Genomic DNA, 22,925 nt, shown 5'->3' on the forward strand with positions numbered 1-22,925 from the left:
AGGATCTGGTATTTAGTATGCATGGAAGCTTCTATTTTTGTATTAACTTTTAAAAGCTGCTTCTGCATTATAAAACTGTTTTTAATTAAAAATCACCATCCAAGAGAAATTCAGAACTAGCTAATTGGGTCTACATAAGACCCCTTTTCAATAAAGTGGTTTAGTTATTCCCAGTTGAATAAAAAACCAGTTTATTCTGTGGGCATTTAATTGTATTACTTAGTATACCTGCCCAAAAAATTTACAGACTATCTTTTGACTGAATGCCCTGCATATTTATGGTGCTATATAAATAACTATATGTAATTTCTGTTGGGTGTTTCTATGATGGGTTAGGGCACGTGATCTATTTACATGTACTTTAGTTAACAGTTAAAATTGAACTGGTTTAAAGTTGTTTCAAGAATGTTTTATAATAATGAACCTAGTGCTGTACCCAAATTTTTGTAAGTTCGTTTTTAAATCTGTATACATGGAAATAATCCACGACAGTTCACGTGCTGCCTTTGACACGCGTGCCATAGGTTGCCTACCCCTGGCATAGAGAGTATGCTTATAATGTTTGCAGATGATACCAAGCTGGGAAGAGTTGCAAGCGCTTTGGAGGACATGATTCAAATTCAAAATGATCTTGACAAACTGGAAACATGGTCTGAGGCCTTGGCTACACTGGCGCTGTACAGCGCTGCAACTTGCTGCGCTCAGGGGTGTGAAAACACCCCCCCCCCCCGAGCGCAGCGAGTGCAGCGCTGTAAAGCGCCAGTGTAATCAGCGCCTGCAGCGCTGCACGCTTGCTCGCAGCGCTGCAAGCTATTCCCCTCGGAGAGGTGGAGTACTTGCAGCGCTGCGAGAAAGCTCTCGCAGTGTTGGCGGCGCGACTAGTGTAGCCAAGGCCTGAAATAAATAGGATGAAATTCAGCAAGGACAGGTGCAAAGTATTCCACTTTGGAAGGAATAATCAATTGCACAAATACAAAATGGTGCTTTATGGCATGTTGAAAATTACTCAGAACTAAGGCAGTCTTGAAATTTCTCGTCGGGGAGCTATTACAGGTTTTTGACAGCTTTAGGACGCTGTGTTTAAAAGCATCTGATGAAGTGGGCTGTAGCCCAGAAAGCTTATGCTCAAATAAATTAGTCTCTAAGGTGCCACAAGTACTCCTGTTCTTTTTGCAGATACAGACTAACACGGCTGCTACTCTGAAACTTATTTTTCTCAGAGTCTTTCTTTTTTACTGTTAATTACTGGCTGATTGCAGTCATTATAATGCTAACGTGGATTGGAACCAGTAATAATGGGCAAACACATTCAACTGAATACTTCTGGTTTAAAAAAAAAAAAACTAAAATAATTAACAATGTCAACATTTAAACTTGTCAATAAAATGTATAGTTAAGTAGCATGGACAGACTGTTGGAGGCAGGTACAATCTGTTCGGGTTAGGGTATAATAATATGGTTCTGAGTTTTTATCATTTAAATCTATGTGCTAGTATTAGGCTTCAGAGTTATCATCCATTGGGATGACTATAAGCGTTCATATGCCTAAAAGCTATTGTTTCAGGCTGTTTGTAGACATGGAAGGAGAAAGTTACAATTGGTTTCCACTCAATTCATGTCTGCAAGATTGTTTTCAATAATAAGGTACTGAAATTTAAATATCAACAGAGGGTCCTGTGGCACCTTTGAGACTAACAGAAGTATTGGGAGCATAAGCTTTCGTGGGTAAGAAAGCTTATGCTCCCAATACTTCTGTTAGTCTCAAAGGTGCCACAGGACCCTCTGTTGCTTTTTAAATTTCAGTACCTTATTATTGAAAACAATCTTGCAGACATGAATTGAGTGGAAACCAATTGTAACTTTCTCCTTCCATGTCTACAAACAGCCTGAAACAATAGCTTTTAGGCATATGAACGCTTATAGTCATCCCAATGGATGATAACTCTGAAGCCTAATACTAGCACATAGATTTAAATGATAAAAACTCAGAACCATATTATTATACCCTAACCCGAACAGATTGTACCTGCCTCCAACAGTCTGTCCATGCTACTTAACTATACATTTTATTNCAGAGGGGTAGCCGTGTTAGTCTGAATCTGTAAAAAGCAACAGAGGGTCCTGTGGCACCTTTGAGACTAACAGAAGTATTGGGAGCATAAGCTTTCTTACCCACGAAAGCTTATGCTCCCAATACTTCTGTTAGTCTCAAAGGTGCCACAGGACCCTCTGTTGCTTTTTACAGATTCAGACTAACACGGCTACCCCTCTGATACTTGAAATTTAAATATTTACAACATGCTAGAGTCTGCGGTAAGATGGTAAATTCTACTGTTGTGGAATTTCAGAATATACAGGGTCTTTTCTTATGATTAAAGTTGCCTAAACATTTCTGTAACTAGCACTTAGTATGAGTATTTACCCTTTTTCTTCTTTAAAAAATGAATCTATATATCTATATAGATCTAAATTAGAAAGGCCAAGGCACAAAACAAGATTAAACTAGCTAGAGACATAAAGAGTAACAAAAAAACATTTTACAAATACATTAGAAACAAAAGGAAGACCAAGCACAGAGTAGGCCCATTACTCAATGAGGAGGGAAAGACAATAACAGAAAGTGTAGTAATGACTGAAGTGCTAAATTCCTTTTTTGTTTGATTTCACCAAAAAGGTTAGCAGTGATCAGACAGCTAACCTAGCAAACATCAGTGTAAATAGGGAAGGATCTGAGGCTAAAATAGTTAAAGAACAAGTTAAGAATTATTAAGGGCTTGTCTACACTGGCAGTTTACAGTGCTGCAACTTTCTTGCTCAGGGGTGTGAAAAAACACTCCCCTGAACGCAGCAAGTTTCAGCACCATAAAGCTCCAGTGTAGACAGTGCACTAGCGCTGGGAGCTGTGCCCCTCGTGGACCAGTGTTGCCAATGTAGACTAGCCCTTAGACAAGTTAGAAGTCTTCAAGTTGGCAGGGCCTGAGGAAATACATCTTAAAATACTTAAGGAACTGGCTGAAGAGAACTAGGGGGAGGGATAGTTCAGTGGTTTGAGCATTGGCCTGCTAAATCCAGGGTTGTGAGTTCAATCCTTGAGGGGGCCACTTAGGATCTGGGGCAAAATCAGTACTTGGTCCTGCTAGTGAAGGCAAGGGGCTGGACTCAATGACCTTTCGGGGTCCTTTCCAGTTCTGTGAGATAGGTATATCTCCATATATTATTTTATTGGGCCAAAAGAAATCTGATGAGGTTCAACAAGGACAAGTGCAGAGTTCTGCACTTAGGATGGAAGAATCCCATGCACTGCTACAGACTAGGGACCAAGTGGTTAGGCAGCAGTTCTGTAGAAAAAGACCTAGGGGTTACAGTGGACGAGAAGCTGGATATGAGTCAACAGTATGCCCTTGTTGCCAAGAAGGCTAACGGCATTTTGGGCTGTATAAGTAGGAGCACTGACATGATCATTTCCCTCTATTCAGCATTGGTGAGGCCTCATCTGGAGTACTGTGTCCAGTTTTGGACCCCACGCTACAAGAAGGATGTGGAAAAATTGGAAAGAGTCCAGCGAAGGGCAAAAAAATGATTAGGGGCTGGAGCACATGACTTATGAGGATAGGCTGAGGGAACTGGGATTATTTAGTCTGCAGAAAAGAAGAATGAGCGGAGATTTGATATCTGCTTTCAACTACCTGAAAGGGGGTTCCAAAGAGGATGGATCTAGACTGTTCTTAGTGGTACCTGATGACAGAACAAGGAGAAATGGTCTCAAATTGCAGTGGGGGAGGTTTAGGTTGGATATTAGGAAACACTATTTTACTGGGAGAATGGTGAAGCACTGGAATGGGATACCTGGGGAGGTGGTGGAATCTCTTTCCTTAGAGGTTTTTTAGGTCAGGCTTGACAAAGCCCTGGCTGGGATGATTTAGTTGGGAATTGGTCCTGCTTTGAGCAGGGGTTGGAGTAGATGACCTCCTGAGGTCCCTTCCAACCCTGATATTCTATGATTCTATGATTAGTGATTATCTTTGAGAACTTGTGGAGAATTGGAGAGATCCCAGAGGACTGAAAAAGGGCAAATGTGGTACCTAATTATGAAAAGGGCATAAAGACAACCCAGGAAATTATAGACCAGTCAGATTAATTTTGGTACCCAGAAAGATAATGGAGCAAATAATCAATCAATCAGTTTGTAAGTACCTAGAAGATAATGTGGTGATAAGTAACAATAAGCATGGATTTGTCAAGAACAAATCACATCAAGCCAACCTAATAACCTTCTTTGACAGTGTAACAAGCTTTGTGGATGGGGGAAGGCATATATATGATATCTTGACTTTAGTAAGGCCTTTGATGCTGACTCACAAGACCTTCTCATAAGCAAACTAGGGAAATATAGACTAGAGAGATGAATTTACCATGAGATGGGTGTACAGTTGGTTGGAAAACCATACTCCAAGAGTAGTTACAAGTGGTTCACAGCCAAGCTGGAAGGACAAATTGAGTGGGGTCCCGATATCTTCATAAATGATTTGGATAATGGTATAGAGCAGGGGTCGGCAAACCTTTCAGCAGTGGTGTGCCGAGTCTTCATTTATTCACTCTAATTTAAGGTTTTGCATGCCAGTAATACATTTTAACATTTTTAGAAGGTCTCTTTCTATAAGTATATAATATATAACTAAACTATTGTTGTATGTAAAGTAAATAAGGTTTTTAAAATGTTTAAGAAGCTTCATTTAAAATTAAATTAAAATGCAGAGCCCCCCCTGCAGACCGGTGTCCAGGACCTGAGCAGTGTGAGTGCCACTGAAAATCAGTTCACGTGCCACCTTTGACACGCGTGCCATAGGTTGCCAACCCCTGGCATAGAGAGTATGTTTATAATGTTTGCAGATGATACCAAGCTGGGAAGAGTTGCAAGCGCTTTGGAGGACATGACTCGAATTCAAAATCATCTTGACAAACTGGAAACATGGTCTGAAATAAATAGGATGAAATTCAGCAAGGACAGGTGCAAAGTATTCCACTTTGGAAGGAATAATCAATTGCACAAATACAAAATGGGAAATGATTGCCTAGAAAATAGTTGCATAGAAAAGGATTTGGGGGTTATAGTGGATCACAAACTAAATATGAGTCAACAATGTAATACTGTTGCAAAAAAAGCAATAATTCTGGATGTACTACTAGGAGTGCGGTAAGCAAGACACAAGAAGTAATATGTCCGCTCTACTCAGCACTGATAAGGCTTCAGCTGGAGTATTGTGTCTGGTTCTGGGCACCATACTTCAGGAAAGATGTGAACAAATGGGAGAAAGTCTAGAGGAGAGCAACAAAAATGATTCAAGGTCTAGAAAACATGACCTACGAGGAAAGATTGAAAAAATTGGGATGGTTTAGTCTGAAGAAGAGAAGACTGATGGGGGGCATAAATCTTCAAGTATGTAAAAGGTTGCTATAAAGAGGAGGGTGATAAATTGTTCTCTTATGCCACAAAAAGTGATGGCTTAAATTGCAGCAAGGGAGATTTTGGTAAGATGTTAGGAAAAACTTCCGAACTGTCAGGGTGATTAAGTGCTGGAACAAATTACTTAGGGGGATTGTGGAATCTCTGTCATTGGAGGTTTTTGAAGAATAGATTAGACAAACACCTGTCAGGGATGGTCTGAATACTATTTAGTCCTGTTTCCAAGCAGGAGACTGGACTAGATCTATTGAGGTCCCTTCCAGTTCTATATTTCTACGATTCTTTTATAGATTTATTTAAAAAAAAATAACCCAGGAAATCCCATTTTAAAGAAATTCCAACACTTATAAGGCCAGGAACATGGGGTTTAGCACTCAGAAGAAATGTCAAAGATAAGAGGGCATACCAAATCTTAACTTCTTTAGGGAACAGCCTCTTCAGATTGGTATTCTTGAGTTGCATGACATTTCTTTTGAGTCCCAGAGCTATTTAAAGTGAAGTTATTTTCTAAAAAATGATTCTAAACTTGAACTTCCAAGTTTGTGTTTTAAATGATGCTGCTAATAAATGCACTTGGTTAGAAAAAAATCTTTGTTTACAAGCTAAATCAGTCTGAAATCTGTAAATTAAACTGGTATCCTAGCTCATGCAGCTTTCTTAGTAAAGATTGCGTAGGCCAAATGTTGCCCTCAGCTACTTCTATGACTATGTAATCTTTAGTAGGACTCAAAGGTGAAACTGAGTTAACAGTTCTCTTGATGATCATGAGCCAATAATCCAATTCATTAGCCTGTTGATTCTCCAGGGCTGATAGTAGTAAAAAAAAAAAAAAAAAAAAAAAAAAATTTTTATCTAGAGCAAGCTGATACAACTGAATACACACAGTGAACAGTTCTGATTAAAAAGGTGCCATTTTTAGTCACTTTTTAGAGTAGCACTATTCTTTAAAAAGAGTTGACTCTTGGCCGCCATGCTTCAATACTGTACATGGATTTAAGCTTTCACTACTGAAGAGTTTCCCAAACCCCATTCTTTCTGTGCATCACTCTCCACCTAGTGACACTCTCAATAGACTAAAGGAGCTGGACAGGAGTGGAAGGAGGAGTGAAGAGGTGCAGAGGCAGATTTGGACATCTCCCAGTTACTGGTGTGCAGTTTTCCTTTCTCAAATAATCACTTTTTCTTTATCATCTAATTTTGATCCTATAAGGAAAGGCTATTTTAATAACTAACTTCTATATATGTTCTATTAGGAAGATAGGGATCTGTGTGTTTAAATATGGTGTACTGAAATGCTACTGATTTCAAACATCTGTTGCTAAGAATTTAAAGCCTTCGCCTTGGCTGGCGTGTTGCTAGATCGTTGAGGTGCTGAGTTTCCTGTCAGTGCAACTGTAGTTTCATAAAAATAAACATTGTTAAACCACCATATTTTTAAAATACTGACTGTCCTTTTCTTTACTGGACTTTCTGTCAGCATAAGGCAATTTTCAGTGATAGAGATTTTTCTCATATCTGAAGTCTAGAGGTAGTTTTGTAAGGGAATGATAGGGAAAATGAGTAATGGTTCTGACTCTGAGAGAAAGCAACTAGTAATTATGTCCATCTGAACACGGGGGATTTTGGTTACTCAACTTTGTCCATCACAAGAGGTAGGGCAGGTCTACACCAGAAACGCTACATCAGCGAAGCTACAGCACATCTGGTGAAGACACTATGTTGATGGGAGAGCGCTCTCCCATTGCCATAATTACTCCACCTCTGCAAGAGGCGGAAGCTATGGCAGTTGGAGAGCGTCTCATGCTTAGGTCACTGTAACTTGTGTTGCTCAGGGGGGTGTCTTTTTTCCCCACCCTGAGACATAAGCGATAGTGGAGGCCTGCTCTCAGATGTGCCACTGGCATGTATCCTGATTACAACTGAGAACAAGCTCCAGCTTTGCCTAGTTTTGGGTCTGACTTGTGTGTGTGCATAGTAAAATCCTTTTCTTAATCAAGATGTCCAGATGAGAAAGGCCTTTGGAACCTGTTAAGGCCCCAATCCTGAATACTCTCAACTCCTGTGGATTTCACTGATAGTTGAGGACCTTATTACTGCGCAGGGTCAGGGATTAACAGAAGATACTGTAATAGTAAAGCTATTGTAAATAGCAGGGATCTGCAGAGCCTGTCATATTACTGGACAGGACTCTGCTGTTTGAGGATCATTTTTTACAGTAGAATAGTGATGTAGAGTGGGTATGGAAGGAATAAACAGCAGGCAGGCATGCACTTTTTCTTCATATCATCTTTGAAGAGACTGAAGCCCCTGAAATTGTTAGAGAAGCTGAGTCGACAGAACCAGCATGAGCAGACACACACAAAATACCTGCACACTAGAAAAGCACCTGAAAGTATCCTCATTGTCACATGACTGACAATCAGGGTTGCCAATTTTGGTTGGATGTATTCCTGGAGATTTCATCACATGACATGAACTTTAATTAAAGATTAATCTTTAATTCTTGGAGACTCCAGGCCAATCCTGTAGAGTTTGGCAACCCTATGATTGAGTCACTTTCTTTTAATTCTTAGAATAAGAAAAACAGTATAATCCCTAAAGATATTCTTTCTGCTTCATTGGACAGTTTCTGTTGGAACCTTCTATAGCTGCCACCTGCATGGCTTTCTGTTACAGACTGAAAGAAACTGTACACACAGGTGCACACCCAGTAAACAGTTACTGCTTTTAAGTGCCATTGGGCTTCAGTAGTTAACATCAGAGACTACAGATTCATTCCCATGTAGAATGCATCATTCTGAATTTTATTATGCAGTATCATAGCTGAGAGTTTAAATACATTAGTCGAGAAATTAATGTATGATTTGCAGAGCAACCATAACTCAGACTCCTTGTGCATATGTAGCATTTTGAATTACACTATATGCTGCTAAATGTATCAGTATGTGCCTGCATTGTACAGCATAGGGGCATAGATCTGCAACAACTCATCTTCATTGTGGCTAAGTAATGGTTGCCGTGGAAACGGTAACTTCAAATTTCCTGACTTTTATGCATTTAATATTTGTCAACTGTTCATTTGGTTTTTGTTTTGTTTGCTTGCTTGCTTAAAAGGGGGAAGGAAAAGAGACAAAACTGTGATTGCAGATTGAAATAAGCACTCTTATACAACACGAGTCAAATAGATGTATTACATATTTAACTAGAATGTTCATGCTTGAGAGTATTGCATGTTCAAATAGACATAGCTATGTTTATTTTAATAGCAGAGCTCTGAATACACATGGTGGAATGCAAACATTGCAGAAAATAGAAAAAAAAAATAGTGCAAATGTCTTCAGATATGTCAAAGGCACTTGCTGTCCATGAAGTAAGTGTGTGTGTGTGTGTGTGTGTGTGTGTGTGTGTGTGTGTCTTTAAAATATCCTGTTCAGGTCTATCAAAAATGATTGTGTGAGATTTACCAAACTTTTCCAAAGAACTCAAGATCAAGCACAGGAAACTTGAGTCCAAATAATGTGCCTAGATACAGGTTTATGAAGAAAACACCTGCTTACCTATAACTATAGTGATACTTTTGCAATTCTTTTTAAGATACCCAAACATCCCTTGCTTGGTGTACCTGAGGTGAACAAACTTTGAACACACTTTTAAAATAAAGCCAGATCAATGTACAAATGTTTAGAGATATTGAATAGATCACCTGCTGCTCAGCCTGGAGTCTGGCATGTCTAATGCCCAAAGAATGCACAAAGAGAGATGCTGTAATAGCCTAGAGATATGGAAGCATGGCCATTGATGTATAAAATAAAATTCAAGGCAGTTTGCATTTTAATGAACTTTAATCACATGAGAGTTTAGAAAATAAAGAAAAGGAAATGATTTTTCTGGTTGTCATGATGGCTCATTGCTTCACGGCTGGAAAGCATGTTGATGTGTAGCTCACGATTCCAATTCAAGTTTTTATGCTGTTCTTGGAGAGGATGTTGTGAAAAGGAAAGGGATGAACTGTTGTCATTGAGGACAGAACAAATAGTAATAGAGTTAAGCTACAGCTGGGAGAAAAGAGCTTAAATATTAGAGCAAACTTTTAAGAATTAACTAGGAACTGAAACAAGATGCCCAACATGATTGTAGTTGTCATTTGAGGTTTCCGTAACTAGTTATGACATCTGTCTCTTTAGAGGGGGTATCAACCAATATGGTTCTATGGAAGTTGCAAAATGAGGATACATCGTCTGTTTTACACACACTAAGATTCCTTATCAGGTGAGTTAGCTCAGATCTGTGTTTTTTGTTACACTTCTTGCTTCTGTGTCAAGTGCTTGAAATCTGTTTTAACACTTCTCCCTGCACCACTATTACAGAGTCCTCTCAGCCTCTGTGCACCCATCCTGCATCTCCAGGCCTCTTGGTGCTCTCTGTCACTCCAGGATTGACAATAAGGGGGAAGTGGATCTCTGTCTTATGCTTGAGACTCTCATATACCAGTACAAGAGATGAAATTGTACCATCTACAAAGAGTATATGAAAATAGCTTATTTTTCTGTGGAAGTTCACCACTGCATACAGATAATGGTTTGTCCACTAGATACTAGTATCAAGAGATTGTGTAATATTAATGCAGACCTTTTGTTTAAAAAGGGAAGAAAAAATTTCTGCCTTTGAAATATTAAGTATTTTATAATGGAGAATTTAGAACAGCTTGAGCTTTTGTCCTATATTTTTTGTTTCAGTTGTCTGAAAGAGTAATCAGGTTTCAGACTGGAAAGAGGTAAATGGCAGTGTACCCCATTGGTCTGTATTGGAACTAGTGCTGTTCCACCAGGGTCGGTGCAAGGATGTTTCGCGCCCTAGGCGAAACTTCCACCTTGCGCCCTCCCACCTCCCTGAGCCCTGCAGCAGCTCCCCCTCTCCCCCGCCCGGGGAGCCGTGCGGCAGCTCCCCACCCCAGCTCACCTCTGCTCCGCCTCCTCCCAGAGCACACTGTCGCTGCTCCACTTCTCCCGCCTCCCAGGCTTGCGGCGCCAATCAGCTGTTTGGAGACGCAAGCCTAGGAGGGAGAGAAGCAGAGCAGGGTGGCATGCTCAGGGAAGGAGGCGGAGCAGAGGCGAGCTGGGGCAGGGAGTTCCCCTGCATGCCGCCCCCCCCTTACTTGCTGCAGGCAGCCCTCCCTGCACCCCCCCTGCCCCAGCTCCCTCCACCTAAAGGACGACGACCGGGGCGGCCGAAGATCCGGCTGCTGCGGTCGCCGCTTGTGACGGAGCAGGGAGCAGGGCAGATTTGACCTGGGAATGTTGCAGGGGGGTTGCAGTGGGGATGTGGGACTTCCCTTGAAGGAAGCTACCTGAGCTGTAACCTGAGCCAGGAACGGGGGTGGGGAGAATTAACACCTTCTGCCCGGGAGACTGAACAAAGGAGAGGAGCAGCGGGAGGAGTTTGGAGTTTAGTTTCGGTTGGGGCTGGGTGGTGCAACGCAGGGAACCCCAAGCTGGGGTCTAAGCTCCCTGAACCTCCCAGAGGGACCTAATTGAGGGGGTCTGGTCGTACCTACACGCTCTGCTTGAGACTGTGTTCCTGTCCTTAAATAAACCTTCTGCTTTACTGGCTGGTTGAGAGTCGCAGTGAATCTCGGGAAGAGGGGAGCAGGGCCCTAACTCCCCCACAATCCGCAACAACTGGTGGCAGAGGTGGGATCTACTGCACCCCGTGGACGGCGCTTCCTGCAGTAAGTGACTGGGGAGCAGTAAAACGAAGGGGGATTGACGGGGACCAGGCCTGCTGAAGAGTGGGAGAGAGACGGTTATTACCCCTGGGAGTGTGTGACCAGCGAGAAGGACTTTTGCAGTAACAGGGTCCCCGGGGGGATCGCAGCGAGTGGTCCCAGGGGCGGAGGAGTCTGCAGCTCGACCCTGGCAGAGAGGCGGTGACCTCGAGAAGGGCTGGCACACTAGGGGTCCCCCTGGGAACTGTGGGGAGCTGTGAGCACACAGGCCGGTGAGTGACCAGCAGGAAGATGTATGCCAAGCGGCTTAAGAGCGACCTGGTGGAGCTGTGCAAGCAGAGGTGGCTGCGCATTGGGAGGCTCACCAAAGAACAGCTCATTGCCCAGCTGGAGGCGGAAGATCGCGCGAATGAACTGATCCCTGTGTCTCAGGGAAGCAGCCTGGCAAATGCAGCGCAGGCACCAGTGTCTGTCCCAGCTGGGAGTGGTCAGCCGGCTGTTGAGGGCTTCCCGAGACCCCTCCTTCCTATGCCTAGGGGAAGGGTGGGGAGGAGCCCAGCAAATACCGAAGGTGCCGTGACCCCCCCGGCCAGCAGGGGATCCCCCCGGCGAAGCCCGCCGGCCAGCAGAGGATCCTCCCGGTGACGTTCGGCATCCGTGGAGCGGAATTGGCTGGAATGGGAGAAAGAGCTAAAACTGAGAGAGCTGGAGGATCGTGAACGACAGAGACAGCGTGAACGGGAGGAGAAAGAGAGACAGCATCAGCGTGAACGGGAGGAGAAAGAGAGACAGAGACAGCATGAACGGGAGGAGAATGAGAGACAGAGACAGCATGAAGAGAGACAGAGACAGGAGAATGAGAGACAGCGTCAGCATGACCTGGAACTGGCGAGATTGAAGGGCAGCGAACCCCCGGCTGCGGTGAGTGAGGGGGGACCCAGGACTGCACGGAGCTTTGATAAGTGCATCATGGCCCCATACAAGGAGGGGGAGGACATGGATGACTTCCTGGAGGCCTTTGAGACGGCCTGCGAGCTGCACCGGGTTGATCCCGCGGACAGACTCCGGGTCCTTACCCCCTTACTGGACCCCAAAGCATTGTACCGCCAACTGGGAGAGGCAGAGAAAGGGGACTACGAACTATTCAAAAGGGCCCTGCTACGTGAGTTTGGGCTGACTTCTGAGATGTACCGGGAAAGGTTCCGGAGTCAAGATAAAACCCCTGAGATCTCATATCTGCAACTAGCCATCCGCATGGAAAGATACGCCAGCAAGTGGGCTGGTGGGGCCCAGACGAAGGAGGACCTGATTAAACTGCTGGTACTGGAGCAACTGTATGAGCGGTGCCCATCCGACCTGAGGCTGTGGTTGGTGGACAGAAAGCCAGAGAACCCGCGACACGCCGGGCAGCTGGCTGATGAGTTTGTAAAGAGCCGGTCAGGGGGTGGCAGGGAGGAGCCCCAAAGGAACAGGCCCGCCGCGATGCAGAGAGAGAGTCACCCTGGGACCTCCCAAAGGGGGAATATGGGGAATCCCCTCCCACGGGGAATGCCCAGCATCAGGGACAACCGACCGACTCGAGGGGACCCACGGGACCTGAGCTGCTATTACTGCGGCCGAAGAGGCCACGTTCGGGCCCAGTGCCCCAAGCTCAAGGACAGACTGAGCAGACCGAACCCGCACCGGGTTAACTTGGTAGAGGCCCAGACGGACGAGGGGCAGGCTTCCCACGCAAGAGGGGCTGGCAGCTTATCAACTGCTCAAGAGAGAGAAGGGCCCCCGGCCAGCTTCTCTGGGGGGCCAGATGCTCCGGATTCAAAGTTCTCCGTTTACAGGGTTGGCGCGGGGCTGTCCCTGCGGAGCGAGTGCCTTGTTCCCCTGGAGGTGGATGGGAAGAAAGTTTATGGATACTGGGACACGGGCGCAGAGGTGACACTGGCCCGGCCCGAGGTGGTGGCCCCAGATCGGGTGGTGCCCAACACCTTCCTGACCCTGACCGGGGTGGGCGGGACCCCATTCAAGGTTCCCGTAGCGAGGGTACACCTGAAATGGGGGGCCAAGGAGGGCCCCAAGGACGTGGGAGTGCACCACCATTTGCCCACTGAGGTGTTGATGGGGGGGGACCTAGAGGACTGGCCAAGCAGCCCCCAGACCGCCTTAGTCGTGACCCGTAGCCAGAGCCGGCGAGGGGCACTACGCCCTGACCTTGGGAAGGATGTCCCACCGGAGGCACCGAACCCTTCCCGGGTGGGGAGGGAACACCCAAGGACAGGCCGCGGGGTGGCTGGGGCTTCCGACCCAGTCGACGAGAGGGAGCAGGTCCCCATCCCTTCCCCAGCCGCCGAGTTCCAGGCCGAGTTGCAGAAGGACCCCTCCCTGCGGAAGCTAAGGGGCCTGGCTGACCTCAGTGTGGTACAGACCATGAGGAGAGGATGCAAGGAGAGGTTCCTGTGGGAGAAGGGGTTCCTGTACCGAGAGTGGGCTCCCCCGGGGGAAGTGGAGTCGTGGGGGATCAGGAGGCAGCTGGTGGTTCCCCAGAAGTTTCGCCACAAGCTACTGTACCTGGCCCATGACATCCCTCTCGCAGGGCACCAGGGGATCCGGCGCACCAGGCAGAGGCTGCTACAGAACTTTTACTGGCCCGGGGTCTTCACCAACGTCCGGCAGTACTGCCGATCCTGTGACCCCTGCCAGAGGGTGGGGAAGGCCCGGGACAAGGGGAAGGCAGCATTGAGACCTTTGCCCATCATAGAGGAGCCTTTCCAGAAGGTGGCCATGGACATAGTGGGACCTCTCAGCAAGACGACCCGGTCTGGGAAGAAATACATCCTGGTGGTGGTAGATTTCGCCACCCGCTACCCCGAGGCAGTGCCCTTATCGTCCATTGAAGCAGACACTGTGGCGGATGCGCTGCTGACCATTTTCAGCCGAGTGGGGTTCCCCAAGGAAGTCTTGACGGACCAANATAAACCTTCTGCTTTACTGGCTGGTTGAGAGTCGCAGTGAATCTCGGGAAGAGGGGTGCAGGGCCCTAACTCCCCCACAATCCGCAACACCGCTGAAGAAAATGCCACCCCCCAAATGCTAGCGCCCTAGGTGACTGCCTAGGTCGCCTAATAGGTTGCACCGGCGCTGTGTTCCACATATTCATAAATGATCTGAAAAAAGGAGTAAAGTGAGGTGGCAAAGTTTGCAGATGATACAAAATTACTCAAGACAGTTAAGTCCAAAGCATATTGCACAGAATTACTAAGGAATCTCACAAAACTGGGTGATTGGGCAACAAAATGGCAGATGAAAATCAATGTTGATAAACGCAAAGTAATGTACATAGGAAAACCTAATCACAACAAATACATACAAAATGATGGAATCTGAATTAGCTGTTACCACTCAAGAAAGAGATCTTGGAGTCATTGTGGATAGTTGTCTGAAAACATCCTCTCAATGTGCAGTGACAGTCAAAAAAGCTAACCATGTTAGGAACCATTAGGAAAGGTATAGATAAGACAGTAAATATAATGCATCTATACAAATCCACGGTACACCCACACCTTGAATACTCCATGCAGTTCTGGTTGCCCCATCTCAAAAAAGATCTTTTAGAACTGGAAAAGATACAGAGAAGGGCAACAAAAATAATTAAGGGTATGGGACAGCTTCCATATGAGGAGAGATTAAAAAGACTGGGACTTTTCAGATTGGAAAAGGGGAGGGATATGATAGAGGTCTATAAAATCATGACTGGTTTGGAGAAAGTAAATAAGGAAGTGTTATTTATTCCTTCTCATAACACAAGAACTAGGCGTCACCCAGTGAAATGAATAGGCAACAGGCTTAAAACAAACAAAAGGAAATACTTCCTTGTACAACACACAGTCAACTTGTGGAACTCATTGCCAAGGGATGTTGTGAAGGCCAAAAGTATAACTGGGTTCAAAAAAGAATTGGATCTATCCTCCATGAACTTATCTATCGGTGGCTATTAGCCAAGATGGTCAGTGATGCAATCCCGTGCTCTGGTTGTCCCTAAACCTCTAACTGACAGATGCTGGCAATGGGTGACAGGAGATGGATCATTCAATAATTGCCCTGTTCTGTTCATTCCCTCTGAAGCATCTAGCACTGGCCACAGTCAGAAGACAGGATACATGGCCAGATGGACCGTTTCTTATGTTACGTGTGACTGTTTACACTCTGAATTTGTGTGCATCTTTGAGATCTCATTGTGTTCAGTGGCATAGAAGTAGCTCTTTAACTAAAGCCACATGAAGGACAGCTATCTGTAGTTATATTTGAAAAACATTTCCTTCTATTGTCCAAGTTGGTCCTAGATACTAATCCCTTGTGTACATGAACCCTCATCACCTCCACCCACCTTCTGGCAGCATACAGAATTCTTAGCGCTTACTGCAGAAATTGTGTGCTTCCTCTGTAAGTTGTACTTCCCAATAGAAAGGAGATGAATTTCAACGATGACTGTTAAATGCACAGATGGGGGTTATTTCTCTTCCCTTCTGTAAACCCCCACTCCCAAACTAGATGAAAACATTTCAACCAAGAACTGTTACTTTTCTTTCCTCAGAAATCAGATTGGGTCTAGTGACTAACAGCCATGCTGTGAAACTGCATTTCATAATCCGCTGTTATCAAGGCTCTTTAAATAGAGCCATCATCATCTGTAAATTTCAGTATGGTCCTGCTGTAAGTATTTATTTTTTTCCCCAGCAGTCTATGTATCTTTGTGAGCCTCACATGTTCTCCTTCCAGAATTTGAGACAGTTTGAAAAAATGAATGTTAGTGAGGAAGTTTAGGTGATTCTTAAAATCCTGCTTGTGGACAGCATTATTGGTACGGAAAACATACGGGACATAAAACATTAAGGAGCAACAGCATGTTTGTGCTTAAAGGATGTAAGGTATTAAACGCATTAACTCTAAGCATCCAATAATTATCAGTAGTAAAGCAGTATAGCAAAGGTTTAGTCCTGGTGTCCTTTACTTTTCTGGGATGTGGGGGATTGGAGGAAGGTGGGAAGAAAGAGGGGAGATGTATGAGGAATCCCCAGGTAGCATTATCAGGTGTGCTGTGTGGTTGAGTGACTTTTTGGCTATTAATTCTGGCTTTTCTCCTGGTGACCCCACAAACCTGGAGGAGGAAAATTCACATTAGAAAAAAATAATTCCAGTGAAAATAAACAAAATATCTTAAATGTTTGATTTAATTTAGTTTAGAATAAAGATTCTCATCACTTGCTCGCTTACCATGCACTCTTATTTTAGATCAGACAAATGAAAGATGAAATGAAACTTTCCCATGTTTCTAGAGTTGGAGGAAGAGTGTAAAACTTCCTGTACTGCTAGAAAATACTTAATTAGCTATGCCATTACCATAGTGTGCATTAACCATAATTAATCATGCTTACCGTAACCATACTAAACTTACTTCACCTGTGAAATTTTGATACCTACCTGCAGCATCTTCGCTGCCTTCAATTTCTAAATTCACCTCAGCCTCACAAGAAGGGACTTTTCAAATACATTGGTCCACAAGAATGTATTTTTGTATTGTCATGATGTTTCAGCCCTTAAGTTTCACTGGTGTAGGTTACTTCTTTCTACGTTTCCTTTATTTCTCAAGTCATAGTTTCCTTGGACAATATGCAGGCACAAAATCAGGCCAGTTACTCTACAGTATTCTGAGTAAAACTGAGCTTTGGTTTAAAAATATTTAGGTCATGTGGTGTTAGTAGTTAAAGCAAAACACTGAGTCAGGAGGCATCTGATCCTTCATCTGAGCTGAGACACTGATTCACTGTCCAACCATGACCAGATCAGTTGTCAACTCACTATCCTTAACCAAAGTGGAATTTTTTTTTTTTTTTTAAAAGACAGTTCTCCTTCCCAGTTATTGCATCTGAGCCTAGTTTCCCTAGGTAAAGTAAGCTACCTCAAAAAATCCTTAAAGCTGAATTTGAGAAAAGGGTATTTAAAAACCTATTATCTCCATGCATTGGACTAAATATAGTGATTCAGATTAACAGCAATGGGAAGACTTTATTTGTTGTGCAAAACTGAGTAATACAGAACAGAATCCCCATCACATTCATTCTCGATTTCCCTCTGAAAAAAGGGGGGAACTGAAAAAAGCCTCTTCTGTATGGTCCGAATGTTTCTTTACTAAAATGTGTGCAGATTCTGCAGGGAGAGAGTAAGACTTGGAGGGCAGGGGAGATGATCTTTTTATTTGTTTGTTTGAAGTGGGTGAAATCCACTAATTGGTGGATAATAGCTGGTTCTAGACTCTGGTTAAAACATTTGTAAGATGCCAGAACTGGGAAGGTCTTCCAAAATAGCATGGGGAGCTGGTGGGAGGCTTCTTTATAATCTATTTAGAGTCTGCTGGAATAATACATTATTAAGGCAGTTTGCTGTTTTCTGTGGATCAGAGAAGTTCATATACTTTAATGACTTGGATAATACCCTATGAATACAAGGAACAATGCCCCTTCCCCCTAAGTGAAAGACATTATGCTGTCTCAGTAAGATTGCACACATCTATGCAATGGTGGTTGTCTGTAGTCTCACTGTATCCTCTCAAAATTCGTATAGTCTCAGGCTTCAAGATGTATGTTTGTTGCAGAGTCTAGGAGGTGGAAAATATCTAAAATACTTGAGCTATTTTTCTGGGAAGCAATCAGGTTTTCATGTAGATTCATTACTCCCTACACTTCCAGCTTGAATACCATAGAAATCCACAGGCTTTCATCTTTAGAACACCAAATTTTTCTCATCTCAGACAGGTGACTTTTTTTCTATAGGGCAGGATTTTTTTTAAATAAATGGGAAACCTGAGGTCAAGTCCATGAAAGCTGTATGTGGAGGGTTGACACCTAAATGCTAGCTTTCCGTATTTCAGTTTTGTTGAAGCAAAACTGAGGATGAAAGTGTCTGAAAGGTTTAGGCCTTATAGCAGTTTAAACTGCACAGGGATAACATATAGCCTAATGTGTGCATTTGCCCAATTGGTATTTAACTTGTACTTGTATTGGTATACTTGTGACACCCAGCCCTTACCATTCAGCAGCTTTTTCTTGACAGTAGCCCAGCATTCCTCAATCTTTTCCTTGTCAATAGCCCACATAACCCTCTGATATCTGTGAAACACACCTTCCCCCCCATCCCTCTCAGGTTGAGGACCCCAGATCTTGCCTAATGCTTTCTAGGTCAGGACTGGCCTAAGGAAGGAAGATCTCCTCTCCAGATTAAATCCAATTGTGCTGTTTCATCAAGAGTTTTAGTACACTGAGAATCCCAAGGTAGCACTTGATTGATCATGCTTCACTAAAGGAACATGGTTCCATGCTGTAGCTTTTATATGTTGCAGTATTAAATAGGGTTGCTAGGGTAAGAAGCTCCAACTCAAATCAAGTTTCAAATCAAGAGGTAGCTGAAGTCTTCTAGCAAGATTCTATTTGTGGATTAAATTATTCTATGGAAGTTCAAGATCAGGGAATAAAATGAAAACAAGGGGAATAATCTGTACTGATAAACTAATCATCTTTGTTTCCATTTAAAGGAAGTTCTCTAACATAATAAGCAAACAATTTGTAAAGGGGCCATTTGGAATTGCAGATATGAAGTGAGTTTTATGTTTGGCTAGCTGGTGATGGTTTGCTGGCAAGGGAATGGAATAAGGCAGTCTTTGAGAGGTGCTTTGGTAATAGCAAACAGGGCCGGCTCCAGGCACCAGCCCACCAAGCTTGTGCTTGGAGTGGCACCTGGAGGGGGGCGGCTCGGTGCTCCGGCCGCCGGAGAGAGCGGAGCCGCAGCGGGCTCTCCGCTCTCCACCCGGCGCTCTGGCCGCCGGGGAAAGCGGAGCCCCAGCCGGGCTCTCCACCCTCCTCCCGGGGCTCTGGTTGCCAGCGGAGCCGCGGCAGACTCGCCGCCCTCCCCCCAGTACTCTGGCCGGTTGGGAAGAGCGGCCTGCGGCCGGGCTCGGTGCCCTCCCCTGCCGCGCTGGAGGGGGGGGAGGGAAGGAAGGCGGGAGGCTTTTTTGCCGCCCCAGGCAAAAAAGCCAGAGCCGGCCCTGATAGCAGACCTGCCAAATGTCATACGTCGGTCATGGCACACAAGCATTTGGTCCCTAGCCCAAATACAATCCTGCAACTGCACTGGAATCTTGTGCATCCAGAGGGGTTGCAGGAGCTGAGCAGGGTGTCCTCTAAGCTTATTTCTCCCAGCTGCTTGGGGCCACTGTAGAGCTGCAGTTTGAAAGAGACAGGATGGCTCTCTTTCCTTCTCCCTGCACCACTGCTGGCTAACTAGGGGAGAGAGCTAATTGTGGAGTAAAATGAGATAGTGGTCAGCATCTGCAGCTGTAGGATTTCTCTCTACTGGTAGTTCAAAGGTGGGAAAGAGGGGAGGAGATCAAACCACTTTTACCCCAGGGTGATATTTAGCTCTGGCCCTTAGACCTCCTAAGAAAAGTTCTCTGCCTCCACTTTCTCCAGGGAGAAGTGTCACTCAGGGAGCTACTCGGAACTTAGTGGCTATGTAGTAGGGCATATAATCTTTTCTTCAGTTCAATAAAATCTCTCTGCTTTTGAGAAATTGTGTGTGTATTGCAAACTAAGTGGGAATTTAACTTGCTGAGAGTGAGTGCATTTAATACTTGAGAGTGAAGGAGAGGTAAAAACTCAGTGGTCTGAGGCACAGAATGACAGCTGAAGAGGTGGGAAGGAGAATCCACTTAGCATTGTGGGCAGGGTCATACTGATGGCTTTGAGTGACTGCAAGTTATTTGAAGTTCTGGGTATCCTTGGAAACACAAACTGTTATACCAATGGGAGCTTCTGTTTTGATGATGTCATGAGGTTTACAGAATCGTACAATGAGCCTCTTGTTTGCAGACCTGCACCAGAAGGTTGTGCTGGATTTGAAACATGCCTGCATGCTCTGTAGGATTCCAGTCTTAATTGTGTTACGTTTTTGGGGGTTCTACAGGTTGGGCTGTGAAGCAACCTTTGATTAGTCCCTGGATTTTAAGGGCTCACAAAGATGTTAGATTTTTTTTCCCTCTCCTGATTCTCATTCTGTTTTTCATTACTGGTGCATGCCAGCTTTACAAGACTTGAAACTCAATGGAAGACAGACAAGAGAAATGAGGATCAGTTACTCTTTTCTAGTTTAGCAATAGGCTGTGCAGTGTGTAAGAAGCTTATAGAGCTCAGCAGCATTCAAGCTAATTGACCAGCTTTAAATTGCCATTAAGAGCTTCCTCACCTTTGCTAAAGAGAGCTGAGCTGTGAACTGAGAAGCTTTCTCTGCAGTAATTGAAATCCTGCTGTCAGGCTGATGATTGAGTTGTCTTAGACCAACTGTAACTCTCCTTAATTTTGCTCCTGCTTCTAACTGCTTAGGCCTGGCCTGTGGAGCTGACATGAGGGCCGCTGTCTAGCTTGGCAGAACAGTATGATACACTCAGCATCTGCCAGTTAGGCTAATGTTAAGCCCTTAAGATGGGTGACCAACCTGTGGCTCCGGAGCCACATGCGGCTCTTCAGAGGTTAATATGCGGCTCCTTGTATAGGCACCGACTCCGGGACTGGAGCTACAGGTGCCAACTTTCCAGTGTGCTGGGGGGGGTGGTCACTGTTCAACCCCTGGCTCTGCCACAGGCCTGGCCTCCACTCCGCCCCTTCCCCTGAGCCTGCCATGCCCTCACTCCTCCCCCACTCCCCCAATCTCCTGCATGCCACGAAACAGCTGATTGGGAGGTCTAGGGAGGGAGGGGAAGGTGCTGATCGGCTGGGCTGCCAGTGGGTGAGGCGCGCAGGGCGGGGGAGGGGGAGGATCTGATGGGGGGCTGCTGATGTATTACTGTGGCTCTTTGGCAATGTACATTGGTAAATTCTGGCTCCTTCTCAGGCTCAGGTTGACCACCCCTGTCTTAAGACTTGGGTCTCCTTTTGTTAGAACAACTCCAGGGCTTTCCTTCAGAAGAAAATACCTCAGAGAGGCTACTCCTGTGTATTTTAGCAATGTAAACAATGTCTTGCAGCTTAATGCAGTTGGTTCTAAAGCAGTTGAGTACTGTTAGGCAAAAACTTGTGATACTAAACATTAGGGGCTGAGGCTGGTTAATACACTAGTTTACCCCATTGGAAGATCTAGAATATTAACGTGGCTTAGGTCGTAAGTAAGAGATTGGTGCTTTTGGCCTAATTTCTACTGGACAGTTGACAAGGTTGCAAAAACAACTGCCCAAGTGTCAGTCTCTTCTCAGGGGAGACTCATGACATAACTGGGAATAGCACAGATGTTGCAAATCAGCATTGAGGTAAATTGGCAGAGCCATCTGGGAGCTCAGCTGAATAGGTGTACTTACCATGCTTGACTTTAACAGGGCTGTTAATCATCTATCCTTTTCCTTGAAAGGGTTTTTCCAGTGCCTGTGAAACAGTTCTGCTTTTCCTATTTAAAGAAAAAACTTGGCAAGTAGCTTCAGCAACATCAGGAAGGAGCTGCCTGCTGCCTTTGCTGCTCTCATTGCTGAGACGGGGCAGGCATGTACTTAATTATTTACAGGTTTGTTTTTGTTTTCCATCTTTAATTGCGAAGGAGCTCCTGGTGGGACTGGAGCAACTTGATATGCATGAAAGTGACTGCTACATATTTCAACCCATCACCTCACTGGATCATCTTAAATTTTGTATGTAGAAAATATCTACCAGAAAACTTTAGGAATTTTCACAAACTTTGATTTTGTTTCCTAAAACTCCAGAGGGAGTTCCCTACTTTTCCTGTGTTGAGACCAGACTGCTTCTGTGTTGGGAGAGATGGAGAAGACAGCTGACTGCTCTTGGTGCAGACATAGCAGATTTCCTTGTAAGCATTCAGGCTTTCCAACTGTTGTAGAAAGACTGGTGCAGATTGAATCACATCAGGACATCTCATGGGAGATGTGGACAAACCCTCTTTAAATGGAAAATGAGGCAAACGCCTGTAAGTTATTGGTCACCAGGCACAAATGATGGAGCACATCATATCTGAATGTCCCCTTCGGCCGGGTCCTGAAGGACATTCACCAGCTCACTGCTGCAGCAAATCTAGATATGCATTTGTAATCATTGCTACCTACCCAAGCCATATGAAAGAAGACTTGTTGGTAGCCACTGTGACTCTCCTAAAATTGGCCATCACTAGTACAGATACAAAGATTCCTCATTTCTAACAGAGGACAGAAGAGCTTCAAACCACAGTTAAAGTACGGTTACCATATGTCCGATTTTTCCCGGACATGTCCGGCTTTTCGGCCATCAAACCCCCGTCCGGGGGGAATTGCCAAAAAGCCGAACATGTCCGGGAAAATGCCGGCCGGGCACTTCCCCTCCCGCGGCTGCTCTCCTCCTCCCCTGACTCTTTGGCACTGTTTAAGAGCCGAGCTGCCTGAGCGCTATGGGCTTCAGGTAGCCCCCTTGCCTCCAGACCCCAGCCGCCGGCTGGGAACTTCCCCTCCCGGGCTCCGGCGGCGCAGGGTCCGGAGGCATGGGGGGCTGCCCAAAGCCGGTAGCGCTCGGGCAGCTTGGCTCTTAAACAGAGCCGAAGAGTCAGGGGAGGAGCAGAGCCTCCGGCCGCGGCGGCTCTGCTCCTCCCCTGACTCTTCGGCTCTGTTTAAGAGCCAAGCTGCCCGAGCGCTACCGGCTTTGGGCAGCCCCCCATGCCTCCGGACCC

General features: G+C 45.1%; 1 protein-coding gene across 8 annotated transcripts in view; it reads left to right on the top strand.

Annotated features, from left to right (window-relative positions):
• RASAL2 (RAS protein activator like 2) overlaps positions 1–22,925 on the top strand; it is a 272,884-nt gene that overhangs the window by 97,961 nt on the left and 151,998 nt on the right. The window lies entirely within an intron of this gene.

The sequence above is a fragment of the Trachemys scripta genome, chromosome 8 (assembly GCF_013100865.1).
Source record: "Trachemys scripta elegans isolate TJP31775 chromosome 8, CAS_Tse_1.0, whole genome shotgun sequence".
In the NCBI taxonomy this organism is placed as follows: domain Eukaryota; kingdom Metazoa; phylum Chordata; order Testudines; family Emydidae; genus Trachemys; species Trachemys scripta.